The following is a 13,290-nucleotide window of genomic DNA, read 5'->3' on the forward strand; positions in this document are numbered from 1 at the left end:
CCAAAAATAGGGAGAGAAATAAAAATTTATTTGAAAAATAATTAGAGTCTTATTTTAAATTAGAGTCAAACACCGTGCAGTGCAGGGATGTGATTAAAATTTATTTGAGAGAAATAATTATTAAAATAATTTAAATTATAACATGAATAATAAGTAGTTCGTCCTCACACATACGTAAGAAGATGAATCTTAAGCACGATAATATTATTTAAAAATATTCTCTTTTTATATATAAGACTATATTTTTATTAATTTAAATAGTTGCAAATAAAAATTTTGATTATTTCTATATTTTCAATTTAAATGTCTTATTTGTCATTAAGATTTCTGAACTTATGATTATTTGAATTACTATATATATAATTTTAAAAAAAATTTATTAGAAATCTAACTATCATAAATTTTAAATTTCGGTGCTTTAATGTCATTCTCCCACAAAAATGTAGTCTGTTTTTTCCCCCTAACAATATGGTTTTTTACAGTTGATAATGTAAATGAATTATGCATATTCGTCATTTAAATTACATAAAAGATTTGAAATAATGTTAATGAATAAATATAACAATTTAATTCCCGTGCCTTGCATGGAAGATAACTAATTAAAATGGACACGACGTTTTAAATGAACGAATATTGGCGGAGACACATGAAATGAAATAAGTGAAAGAAAGAGGACTTCTTGGACATAAAGCATATTCTCAATTTAAATAATGTTCCTGAATTTAAATAATGTCAATGAATATGTAAATTTTAATTTTGAAAATGTTAAATGACAATTTCTCTGTAAAAAAAAATAATAAACATATACTTGTATAAAACTCAAATGTAAATCAAATCAATACTATAAGTTGGATGCGTAAGACATTAAATTCCCTTCAAATTATGTTTTCTTAATACTTAATGAGATAGATTTACAAGATAAAATTTAACCCCATCCATTGTAAGATTACTAATCAAACTGATTAAAAGTATAATTAAGTTTATTTTTTTTCATATTGACACAACTATTATTACTAAAAAAACCTCTCAAGCGTTTTCCACCAGTTTTATTCTTGGATTGACTGTTAATATTAAACTATTCTTTTTTAATACCTATGTATTTTCTATAGCAAATAAACCATTAAGTAATAATTTCTCTAGAATAAATTTTTTAATATAAATTAAAATTCTTAGTAAATGGAATAGTAACAAAGGAAGTATCACAAACCTAAGTACATTTATCAAAAATTTATAATTTGTGACTTTAGCTATCAACTTTCTTTTATCAAAAAATGTATAAAAGAACCGCACAAACAATTGTAGTTTGTCAATTGAAATGAGCAATCTCATTATTAATCTCAGTGTGTAAACAGATCAAGAGCTTTTAAAAATTATCAAACTCAGCATGGTTAACACATTGCTGTGGCACACAACACCCACATTATTTATAAATAGGTTAATGAGTGAATAAAATCTTGAACTCTTATTCGAAATTGCCCTAAACCTTGAATTCTTAAAATATGTAAAATAAACCCTAAACTTTTAAATTTATAGCAAAATAAACCCTAATAACTTTTTTAACACCGTTTTTGTCCATACAGATATTGTAACAGTCAGAGTTAAATTCATAAAAAATAAAGCCTGAACAGTACCTACATAGACGGTAACAGTGTTAAAAAGTTAGCTATCAGAATTTATTTTGTTATAAATTTAAAAGTTTAGAGTTTATTTTGTACATTTTAAGAGTTCAGAATTCAGGACGATTTTCCAACAATAATTCAAGATCCTATTTGCTCATCAACCCTTTATAAATTGGCTCCTCAACGTGTACAAGCACTTGATAATACTTTTATAATCTCAACTGCCTCATGGAAGGTAAAAGCAGGAAATATAGCATACTTGGTTGAAATCCATTGACCTCCTCTAGCTTCCGCATATAATAATCGGATACCATATCCTGCAACAAACCGGTAAAGTATCCCCACCACTGATAACCAAGGTTCTAATCCAACTATGTTTCGCCAAAAAGAGAAGAACAAACTACATCGACCATTCTCTAATGCTACTTTCTCATGCAATAGACCGTATGCAGGTAAATATTCCACTCTGAACATTTTCTTCCACCCCCCCCCCCCAATAGACTGGCTCTCGTGCATTGCACGGATTATACACAAGAGAATTGAGTGAAGCATCTTAGGCATCAATATTTAATAATAATAATAACAATAATAATACCACTACATTGAAGACAATTCTAGAAGTATATCTACTTTTCCCCCTTAACTTACATTTTCCAAATGTACAATCAATATAAAAAAAAACAATAAGATTTGATATAAAAAAAAATCATGGTCAAATCTTAAAAATAAACTAACTACATATGATCATTATGAATGATGTGGTAGAAGTATTTGTATGAGAAACCATTAAATTCATACATTAATAAAAATAACAAATAACGATATATGGTACAAATATCTATTACATGCAGTATGCTCTTCAATTTTAGATCAATTAGTCTTTGTCACTGTCCCGCTCCTTATAAGGTGTTTCCTATAGGAGAATCAATTAAGAAATGAAGAAAATCACTTAAATAGCAAGGAATCCCTTTCTACCCTTTATGCCAATCACCGAAGAAGATAGTTGTTAAAACATTACAACAAAAATATCATGCAAAGCTTACTAATAAGAATGTAAAGATTTCAAATTCTTTTATCCTCAAGTGCCTCTATCTTACGATCACTCCATTATGAAAGAGTAGCATCATTTAAATTAGTCCAAACAATTTTAAAAAAAAAAAAAGTCAATGAATATGAATCTGAGTTTTTAATGCTTAATAATAACTATATCAACTAATTGTTTTGATGTCAATGATTATACAACTCATTAGTATACACAATTAATATGATACGAATAAATTGGGGAAAACTATACAAATTCTGCAGTGTTTAGTACGCAAATCAAAACATACGAATATGTTTTCTTATTAGATGGATTCAGTTAATAAATTTATTTAGTAAAAATACTTAACATTAAGAATCTTAAGGTTAATTTGTATTGTAAATAATTAAAATTACCCTTAGTAAAACACGATCATCTTTACTTGTGAAAAGTGTCTTGATTAAGTTGATCTAATTAAATATTATTTAATATTTTATTTTTGCGTTTCAATTACAAAGCTGTTGAAGTTTGTGATGTGATGTTATTTATTTCATTATTACGTAATAATTTCCAATACTCAATAAATTCATAAAGAAATTATTTATGCATAAACAACACAGAATATAAGGATTGTAATAAAGGACTTTACATAGGTAAATACATTGTTATTAATGATATTGATACTAACAATTCAACATTGGAAAACATTTTTCCTTAATAAATACCCGCGAACGAATAGATATGTTATAGGATAAGGAAAAAAATTGTTTATTCTTAATTTGTTTACAATTCAATATTCCTGGCTTCTTAATTTGTTTATTCTGGCAGCCTTTCTTTTCTTGACCAGAGATGTCAATGATCTGTTTTTTTTTTTTTTTTTATGGGAGTAGTCAGATGTTAGTTTAATGAAATTAGTGCAAAGAACAGAAGAATAAAAAGAACCATACCATTGTTATTGGCCATTGCATAGCGTTGGTGAAGACAGTATGATTCAGGAACACATAGATGGGGAGACTGTCATGACAGGAAGTTCCCTATAGAGACAGTGTCAAATGTAGTTAGGAAGTACTTTCTAACTATTTACAATATGATAATTATACAGTAACTATTAAATCATATTTAAAATGCACAATTTATTGGTCGAGTTGACATATAGGTTCTCATTAAATGCAAAGCCCACTGAAAAAGGTTGCTCTTCCCAAGACTAATATAAAGAATGTTTTAGGAAGATGCCTTGATATCATTCTCCATGTCTTGGGAAATATCTCTGCTGCTTTTTCTTATTAAATAAAACTGATAATTGAATTTGAAAACTTAATTCTGATGGCTTAAAGTACAATGAATAGATGAAATTCATTTCTTAAATGAAGATGATCTATTTAAAACAGGGTTCTTCATAACTCTTTCTCTTTCCCGGTTTGTTGTGATCTCTGAGAATGTTGATAGATGGAGAGGGTCATGTTTCACACTGAGTTGTTGTTGGAGGTTGTAAGTGAATAGTTGTTGTTGTTGTACAATGATAGTCATATTCTCATTCTAATCTGTTAGGGCATCATGAATGATTAAATGAGGGTGTGTCTCTTACTATTATGTATGAGTTATTTTTCAGCTAACTTGCATGAATTTTTTGTACTGTTAAGCATTCAATTATGTTACTGTGAGTCTAATAATTCTTAAACTTTAAATGTTTTGAGTTTGATATCAGTGTATGTAATAGGATCGATAGAATTTAAAGTTTAGTTTGGTTCGTGAGGACATGTACATCCTTTTCACTTACTTCCCCAAAAATGGCACTGTCGATAGTTTAGATTAATTTCATTCCTTTATGTATTATTTGAATTGTGTAAGAGATGTTTTGAGTACAATTTCTGATAGAGTTGCGGATTTTATTCAGTAAAAATACAAAAAATATTTACCTATCATATATAATTATTTATAAGTTATAAAAATTTTGACAATCATAGAATTCCTTTTCTTACTATTCATTTCAGGAGCAGAAAATGACTTTGGTGTAGCAAATTCTAGGTCATCAGAAATACTAGTATTAGTATATTTCAGGTTGCTCTTGGAACTGGAAGACTCACTTAGAGAGGAAAGGAGCTGATCATTGTCAAATGAGGCGAAAATAGAAGCCTATATTGAATCCATTTTATAAAGAAAAATCAAATCAGAGTTGGTTAAAGGACTTGTTCTAACATATTAAGGATTAAATTAACCCCCACCTGTGGTTTGATCACATAAAGGGCAGGATCCTTTGAAACCCAAATGAGCAACAATTTTGTAACACAAATGAATGATAACAAAATATTGTTATATATCCAAAATATAAAGATCACATAATGATACCTGTGCTTTGGAGTATGTAGACTTCTCCAGGATCTCTGGGTCATCACAGCATTGAGACACACTAAGAGAAGATGTTTTATGCCGAAGGTTGAATTCACCGATCTTGACCTCATGACCATCTCTCTTCCAGTAAGAATATGAAGTGTTCTAGGGAAATATCTTTTCCTTGAACTCCGGGGAAAAAATATCGTATACACATGAATCCTGTAGGAATTGATAGTATCAACTTGTCTACCTGTCTGATGAAGGATAATTTCTGATTAAATTATTCTGCAAACCTAAGCAAGCAACTCTTGAACAGTTTTTTCTGATTAAATTATTCTGTCATCATTATAAAAAACCTCAGTAGCATCACCATAGCTTGAAAGTTGAGGATTGCCTAGAAGTGAAGGAAATAACATTTTAAAAAATGCTGGGCTGATAAATTAAGAATGAAGAATAAGGAAAAATAACAGATTCACCTTTGTAGAATCCCAAAACACACATTTGGATGATGACAACAACTACAGGAGGCACAATATCTGAATTCTTGTCATTCACAGCATTCAGAGTGGTGTCACCAAACAAAACAACGTCTAAAGGTTTTTCTCCAAAATGAAAAATAAGTTAGGATTAAAGGATATCATAACAGTGGCACTTGCATATATTATTCTGGATTTGATAAAGTACCAACTCCTGATCAGCTATAGATAGTGTTCGCCTCTTTTTGTTCTAAATCCCAGTCTTGTGATCGTGGATGGAACTGAACCACTGCAAAAACCCCATAACATCTGCAACAAACAACTAAACATTAAAACAGAGAGAATAATGAAAAAGATACCACAGAACTTGTCAAATTAATAAAAAACCACACTGCATAAATGTTGTTCATCCATCAAACATATCCTGTTATCAACATCGCTCAAGTTCAATTGAAAAATTCATATCTTTATGTGTTCTTATCTTTTTCGTAAGCCATTGTACAAGTTCAATTCTAAATGAAGCAAATCTTAGAAATGGTGAAAAAAAGTCATTGCAATCACATGATGAACTTACTCCGTAGATAGGCATCTTAAAGATTCCTCAGGTCTCAGGGTTGGTGTCACTTGGCAATAAAGAAAACCCGTTAATGTCAATGCATATGCAACCACTTTGCCCAGAAGTAGCAAGACATTTGTAGATTTGCTGAGAGGAGAGAGGAAAAATAGTTTTGAATCAACTAACTTAGAGTGCACATAATTTTTTTTTTTCTGAGGACAATCAATAGATAGGCATCTGCATGATGAATTTACTCCATAGGTAGGCAGCTTAACATGTCAGCGTTGTTAGTCATGAACTTGAAATTTTGTAGGGACTGCATATTTGAGGTTGTACGAAAAAACGAAGCAAATGACTGAGTTAATGATTAGTTCCTTCAAAAAAATTTACAGATAGATACATACCAGCAAAAATAGACAATAGCTGAAAAAATATACCTACAGACTCAAGTAAGGGGCGTCATCAGCACAAGTTATGATTCATGAATCAAGAACTGGAACAAAGAAAAAAGGCGAAGAGCACAGGTAATAAGTAGTAGGAAAATAGAGACCCAAAAAATGAAAACTTTTGAAACAATAATGATAATGGAAAAATAATATGAAGAATATAAGGAAGGAACCTGCTGAGCGGTTGAGATGAAGAAAAATCTCTCCTCTCAGGCTTATTGTGGCCAAAGATGGCCAATGTCTCTTCAACAGGTGAGATGAAGCAAAATCATGGAACAAAAAGCGACAGCTAACCTTTCTCGGCATAGAAAAGAGAGAAGTGGGGACTGTGTCGGCTAAAACCTAAATCAAACTTCTGAAAAAGCAAATGTACGGTCGCCTCCACCGAGGGCTTTACTCCCGGTAAGTTGCATCGCCTTTGCAGAGCAATTCAAGCAAAGTCACATAAGCACGAATTTCCACACATATTAATCAAAGAGCAAGTGACAGTTACCTAATCATTGAGGGAAATTGCCGCTCTGAGAAAATTGCTGCACCCGCATGTTGCAGAAACGAAGAAATCAAATAGAGAACAAATGAAAGAATAATCAGAGAAAGAATTCAAAATTCAAAATAGAAGATAAGAGGCGCCAGTTACAATGAATGGAAGAGAATGAGTAAGTGAAAGAAGAAGAATCGCAGGAAGCCGAATGGACGAGCAGAGTTTTCAAGGTTTTTTTAAAAAGAAAAAAGAAAAAGAGTTGCGAAGGAGGGCAACGGTTCGAACAAAAAGGGCGAAAGAGAAATAGAAAGAGAGAGAAATTATACATTATATTCAAAATAGAACATGTAATAAATGAATCCAACCAATAAGGGATGAGGAAAATTCCAACCTGTCCAATAAGAGATCACCAACATCTGACCCATGGACTGCGTTTTACGAGATTTGTATATTAAAGGTTGAGTTGATGACATTGGTTAATTTCTATTCAAACTCAAAGCCTTGATATCAATACAACTTGTTAAATTGATCGCAAATTATTACTCTATACGTATTAAATTATAAAATATTTTTAAATAAAATTTTACATACTAATAAACCTTATTAAATATATTAACAACTTTATTTTTTCAAAACAAAAGTATAAACTTTTCAAAATATCCTTCATTTAATATATTAAAAAAAGTAACATAAATTAAATATAAATAGTGAAAGGATAATATTAAAATAAACTTATTTAATAAAATATAAATTTTTTCAAAATGTCTTATATTTTTGGATATCGAATCTTTCCTAAAAATATTTTATAATTTGAGACAGAGGGAATACTAATTAATATTGATTATTGTAGCTTTTTTTTTATTGTCATTGTGGTTTTTAGCTTAGAATTTACTCCCTTCAATCCCTATTATACAACACCTACTAAAAAGATTTTTTTGATCCTTAATACAAAGCACTTGAAAGAGTATTAGTTATGTTTTTCCAATAGAATTCATTAAATAATAACTATGAGTGATAATATAATGCAAATTTAAAAATTTTAAACTTAAATAGAGATAAAATTAAAAATTTATTTTATTTTTAAATAAAATTAATAATTTAACCATCTTTTATTGGCTTTGGTGAAGTAGTTAGAGATTCTATCAATCTTAATTGTTTTAAATTCACCTATCTTGGTGTCAAAGCAAAGCCTATTCCAATTCAACCATTTCAATTCGTTCATTCTCATTCTTATTAGCTTTGTCATTTTAGTTTATCGATTACATGGCTATTCTTCTAGGTTATGGAACCGTTGCTGAAAGTCTTTTTTAACAGGTACCAAAAGTGCTTTCTGCACTAGTGAATGGCCAATTTCAACAAAACCAAGAATAAAGACTTCATTGAGAATGATTCTCCCACCTTCCTCTCTCCACCGGGATCGTTTTCTTGATTTCTTCTTCCATGTTGTTCCTAATACACATTTAACATGAATCCCATGATGGTCTGTTTTAACTTTGGCCTAGATAGCATTGTGGCCTCAGCAAGATTCAGTTGGAAACATTCATTTAGTAATAGAGATACATTAGTTCTGTACTATTTAGCACTTTCGGTAGCTGAAATTCTTTAGCTCCAGCTTGGTTTGGATGAAAAAAAAGAGGGAAGAAAATAGCAAGGAGATAAAATTAGAAGGAAAATTTTCTAAAAAATAGTAATTTTGCATTATTTTTAAGTAGTATTCCCTCTTAATTTTCTTTCCTCCTTATTTTACTCTTCATCTATATGAAGGGACGGTATGTCTGAAGGGTTTTGAATGGTATCAACCTCAGATGATGCATGTTATTTCTGTTGAGATATTTTCAAAATAAAAAGATGTTGTCATGCTCAGATTGTGACTTTCCTGAAAAGGGAAATCGATAAATGCAAGAAAATAGGAGACACCACTAAACTTTTTAGGAAAACCTTAAAAAATCTATAATGAAAAATGGTGGTCTATGAAAATAGGTTTAGAAGTCGATTATATGTGAAAAAGATATTAGGCACCTCACGACAGCCGTTCATGAAAACGGTTACCCTAAATTGATTATATAAAATTAAATTGGCATTTTAATCATATCTTAATTACCCTTTATTATAATCACAAACAAAAACAAAAATAAAAAAATTAATCAAAACAAATTATTTATTTATATGGAAAGAATTGACCTAGGACATATGTACCTTGTGATAGGAATGAAAGTCCACATAGTTCGGGGTATTAGTATTTAAATCTTTAATTTCTTAATTTTTGTAAAAAAGGAATATAGTTTTGGGTTAACCTTTATTAATATAATTATATATTTATTATTTTAAAAAAACTTATTCCTAGAAAGTACTTTGGGTAAATAAATAAAATTTAACTAGTATTGAAACTTATGGTGACTTATTATCACTCACAGTCCGCTGATTGACACTCTAAATACGGTAATTTAGTATCATTCATGAAAAATCCTAGAAGAATAAAAGGAATTTTTAAGAATAATTTTCTAGAAAATAATTCAATAAGGAAATTTTAATACAAAGTTTGATACCTACAATGACTTAGTATTATTTATGATATCTCAATTGACATTTTAGGTGATCTACGGTGATTTAGTATCACTCATAGCATAACCCAAAATATGCTAGCAATTTATTATTTTTATCTATGATGACTTAGTATCATTCATAATATCTCATTTAATGACTTTAGAGATCCATGGTGATTTAATATCACCTATGAAAGCCTAAAATATGTAAATAATTTTATTATTTTTACCTGTAATGACTTAATATTATTCACAGTATCTCGTTTGATGATTTTAGAGATCTATAATGATTTAGTATCACTCGTGGGAACCTAAAATATGAAAATAATTTTATTATTTTTACTTGCGATGACTTAGAGCCATTCATAGTATCTCATTTGATATTTTAGGGATCCATGGTGATTTAGTATCACCCTTGGAATATAATGAACAATAATATTTTCTTTTAGGGTTAAAATCAAATTTCATTTTTATATTTATTTTTTAAAAGTACTGGGTATTTTATACTCTTAAATAGAACAATTTTTTTCTTGAACTAATTCTTTAAGGACCAAAAACACATTTCTGCTGCAAATCTGTTATCTTCATCGTTAGTACGATTCGACTTCTTCATTCTTCATTCATTTTCATTCTCCTCAGGGTGAGTCGGCGAGGTCATCACTGAAGCCATCTCTGAGCTCCTCAGCCCCAAGGTCTCCTCCTCCTCCTCACCATTCAGTTCCTTTCCTCCAATCACAGCCCCTTTATCTCCTCCCTCAGCCACACTCATGATTCCAAACTCCTTCTCACTTATCATTCACAATTCCAAAGCTTCGGCCTCCAAGTTCATACTTCCTTTATGGTTTCCTCCGGGAACGTTCATGATGTCATCTGTTGCAGCTACTTCAATTCTTCATCTTCTCCTTGAGCTCCAAATCTAGCGTCTACTTGAAAATCCCAAGTCTTCTCGTCTCCTACACCTCTGTCGATCTGTTCCTTGTGACTGCAACTCTATTTGTGGTTTTTGAATGATGGTAGCAATCGTTTTGTTCTGAACTTATGATCATCTCTTGTTGGGGGTTCCATTTTCTTTCTTATCCCGTGGATTGTGAGTTAATTTTGTTCATTAACTGTGAGCTTGATACCTGTTTCCTTGCCGTAAGTTAATTCTGCTTCTCTTCATAAATTTTCTTTTTCTGGCTTTTGGATTGTGCAATTTCGTTTAGTTTGAAAGCTTGAAAACCTATTGAAAAAGCAACAAGCTCTATAATTTGAAGTGTTTTAGATAATTTGAACATTGTGAGCTGAGTTATTAATCAAATAGCTTTGAGCTCATTCCACAGATGACTCCAGCCTTTGACCCTTGCCACCGGCCACGTCTGAGTTCCTCTTACGGGCAAGGTTCGAATGGATTCTGGAGCTATTTGCCTAGATTGAAATGAATTTGTCAAAAAATAAGATGCCACGGCAGAAGGTCAAAGCTTAAGTGTGTTTGATTTTTAATTTGTCAAAAGTTCATTTGGTGAAAGTCCATTTGGTGAAAGTTAATTTAGTGAAAGTCAGTTGTTGTAACAAAATTTGTGTTTGGATATATTTCTTCAAAAGTTAGTTTGACACACTAAAAGTTGTTTGGTTTGTGATAGTGAAATATGCTTTTGAATGTACAATTATCAAAAAGAACATTAATTTATGATGATTTGTAATTTTTATTATACAAATGTAATATGTTTGAAATATTTAAAAAATATGATAAAAATTTTAAATAACATAAATTTTGATATATAATGCTAAAAATTTAATCTCTAGTTATTTGTATTTTTTTAATTTGTAATTTTAAAAAATGTGATAAAGATTTGTAATTTTTATTATACATTAATGCTAAAAATTAATATGATTAATTATTTAATTTAAAATGCTAAAAACGTGATGCCTGATTATTAGTATTGAAATAATAATTATATTTTTAATGAATTAAATATTTTTTAAGTAAAAAATAAAAGATTAAATTTGGGATAGTATGGTCAAATAACATTCTACTTTTCAAATATACTTTCCAAAAGCTTCAAATAATTACATTTTAAAAATTCACTTTCAGTTGCTATTGTTTGAATGTACTTTCAAGATATACTTTACTGCAAAATATTTCACAATAACTTTCAGTTTTTTGAAAGTAAAATTTTGCTTTTTGAACATGAAAAGTAAGAAAACCAAACGCACCCTAAAAATTGGATGCAAAGTTAAAAGATAATGGGCCTCATGTCACGACAGATCATCATAAAATAGAATAATAAATGGCTTACTAACTGAGGGATAATTTTGCTCCTTCAAAAATTAGCTCAGGGAGAAAATTATTTAATTTAAAAGTATAGAATGCCCAACTCTTTTAAAAAATAAGTATAGGAATAAAATTAAATCTTAATCCTTTTTATTATATAATAAAATAAAAGAAATTGAGGAAGATGAATGATAGATCCATTAATATATTTTTAGCATAATTAATTGTCTGCTAATCAAGTAAAGGATTGCCTCTAACTGCCATCGAAAAAAAAACCGCCTAGAAGAACGTGAAAAGAAGGAAGAAAAATCGAAAAGGAGCATGAAAAGCAAAGGAACAAAGGGAAGGACTGAGGGGTGAAAATGTTATCATCGTTGGCTATGAAATTGGATCATTGAAAGAAAAAATGAAGAAGAAAAAAAAATACAAAAGAGAATTAAGGGAAAAAATATAAACCCAGCACGCATTGCATCACTAATGAAAGGAGACAAATAAAAAAAACATATCACCCCACAATTTGTCACAATTCAGCAACGCGGGACTTTTTTTGTATCAAGACAAAAATAAAATAAAATAAAATGAATGAAAATTAACTTTACACCATTGTAGTTTCATGATAGTACTTTTTATTTCACACACACTTTCAGAGTTTCTCGTTCCTATGCCTTTTCCTATTCCAATTTTTCTATTTCATTTTTTCTTTCAATTTTTTTTTCCCTCCCGCCTTGTGGCCTACTCTCCAAAATTTATCTCCATTCATTTTTATAGACCCAACTAAAGTTTTTTTCTCTTAATAACAGAATCAATTATATCAAATTAAATTCTCATTTAACTTGTCCTCACCATTATTTCTGATTTTCAAATTTACATTTAATGCATTTAATTTGAAAGAAATATGATTGAGGAAATTTGGGATCAATAAAAAAAGGAAGATTCTTCTTTTAAAATTACATTTTTAATTAATAAAAGACATATTTATTTTTCTTTTTATAAATTTTTTATTCAATTTTTTTATTTTTTATTTATTTTCAATTTACATGTGAAAACTTGGAGAAAACACTATGTTCACAGATATATATCTTTTTGAAAAGTCATGTTCTTATAAATTAAAATTTTTTTATGAAAAGTTATGTAGAGAATTATAGTTACCAAGTCATATCTCTTTAAATTCTAAAGGCTCTTTTGGATGGTTATAAAAAAAAAAAACTAAAAGGTTCATGTTATCACTTGGTGAAGGAAAATGTATTTCAAAGAAAAAAAACTTTACATATTAAAAAGGATAATGTTTCTTTTCATGGAAAGTTATTTTAACATTAATATTTAATTATTAAACTACATTGGCTTGTGAACTAACATAAGATGTTCATAAATTAATATAAGGTTATTCTTGAACTAATATAAGGTTATAAACTAACATCGGTTATAATTTTTAAGAAAAGTTTCATTACTTAAAAGGTACTACTTCAAGATATTACTTCAGTATTTATAAATACTCCTCCACATCACTCATTTGATACACATCCAAAATAAAACAAAAATTCAACTATTGAAACATTGTCTTTG

General features: G+C 29.3%; 1 long non-coding RNA gene across 16 annotated transcripts; it reads right to left on the bottom strand.

The window, feature by feature from the left end:
- Positions 1–1,302: 1,302 nt before the first annotated feature.
- On the bottom strand, positions 1,303–7,209 carry LOC129303104 (uncharacterized). Of its 16 annotated transcripts, none has more exons than XR_008591422.1 (8): positions 6,943–7,209; positions 6,623–6,865; positions 6,445–6,496; positions 6,258–6,319; positions 6,022–6,150; positions 4,987–5,756; positions 3,588–3,674; positions 1,303–2,532 (listed from the first exon to the last, which is right to left on the bottom strand). It is a non-coding gene; the product is annotated as an uncharacterized LOC129303104 (long non-coding RNA). The 16 variants fall into 16 exon arrangements; XR_008591415.1 differs by having other exon boundaries at positions 6,441–6,496; XR_008591413.1 differs by having other exon boundaries at positions 6,022–6,319.
- Positions 7,210–13,290: the final 6,081 nt, after the last annotated feature.

The sequence above is a fragment of the Prosopis cineraria genome, unplaced genomic scaffold, assembly GCF_029017545.1.
Source record: "Prosopis cineraria cultivar Desert tree isolate PC_DT_omini unplaced genomic scaffold, ASM2901754v1 PC2, whole genome shotgun sequence".
Taxonomy (NCBI): Eukaryota; Viridiplantae; Streptophyta; class Magnoliopsida; order Fabales; family Fabaceae; genus Prosopis; species Prosopis cineraria.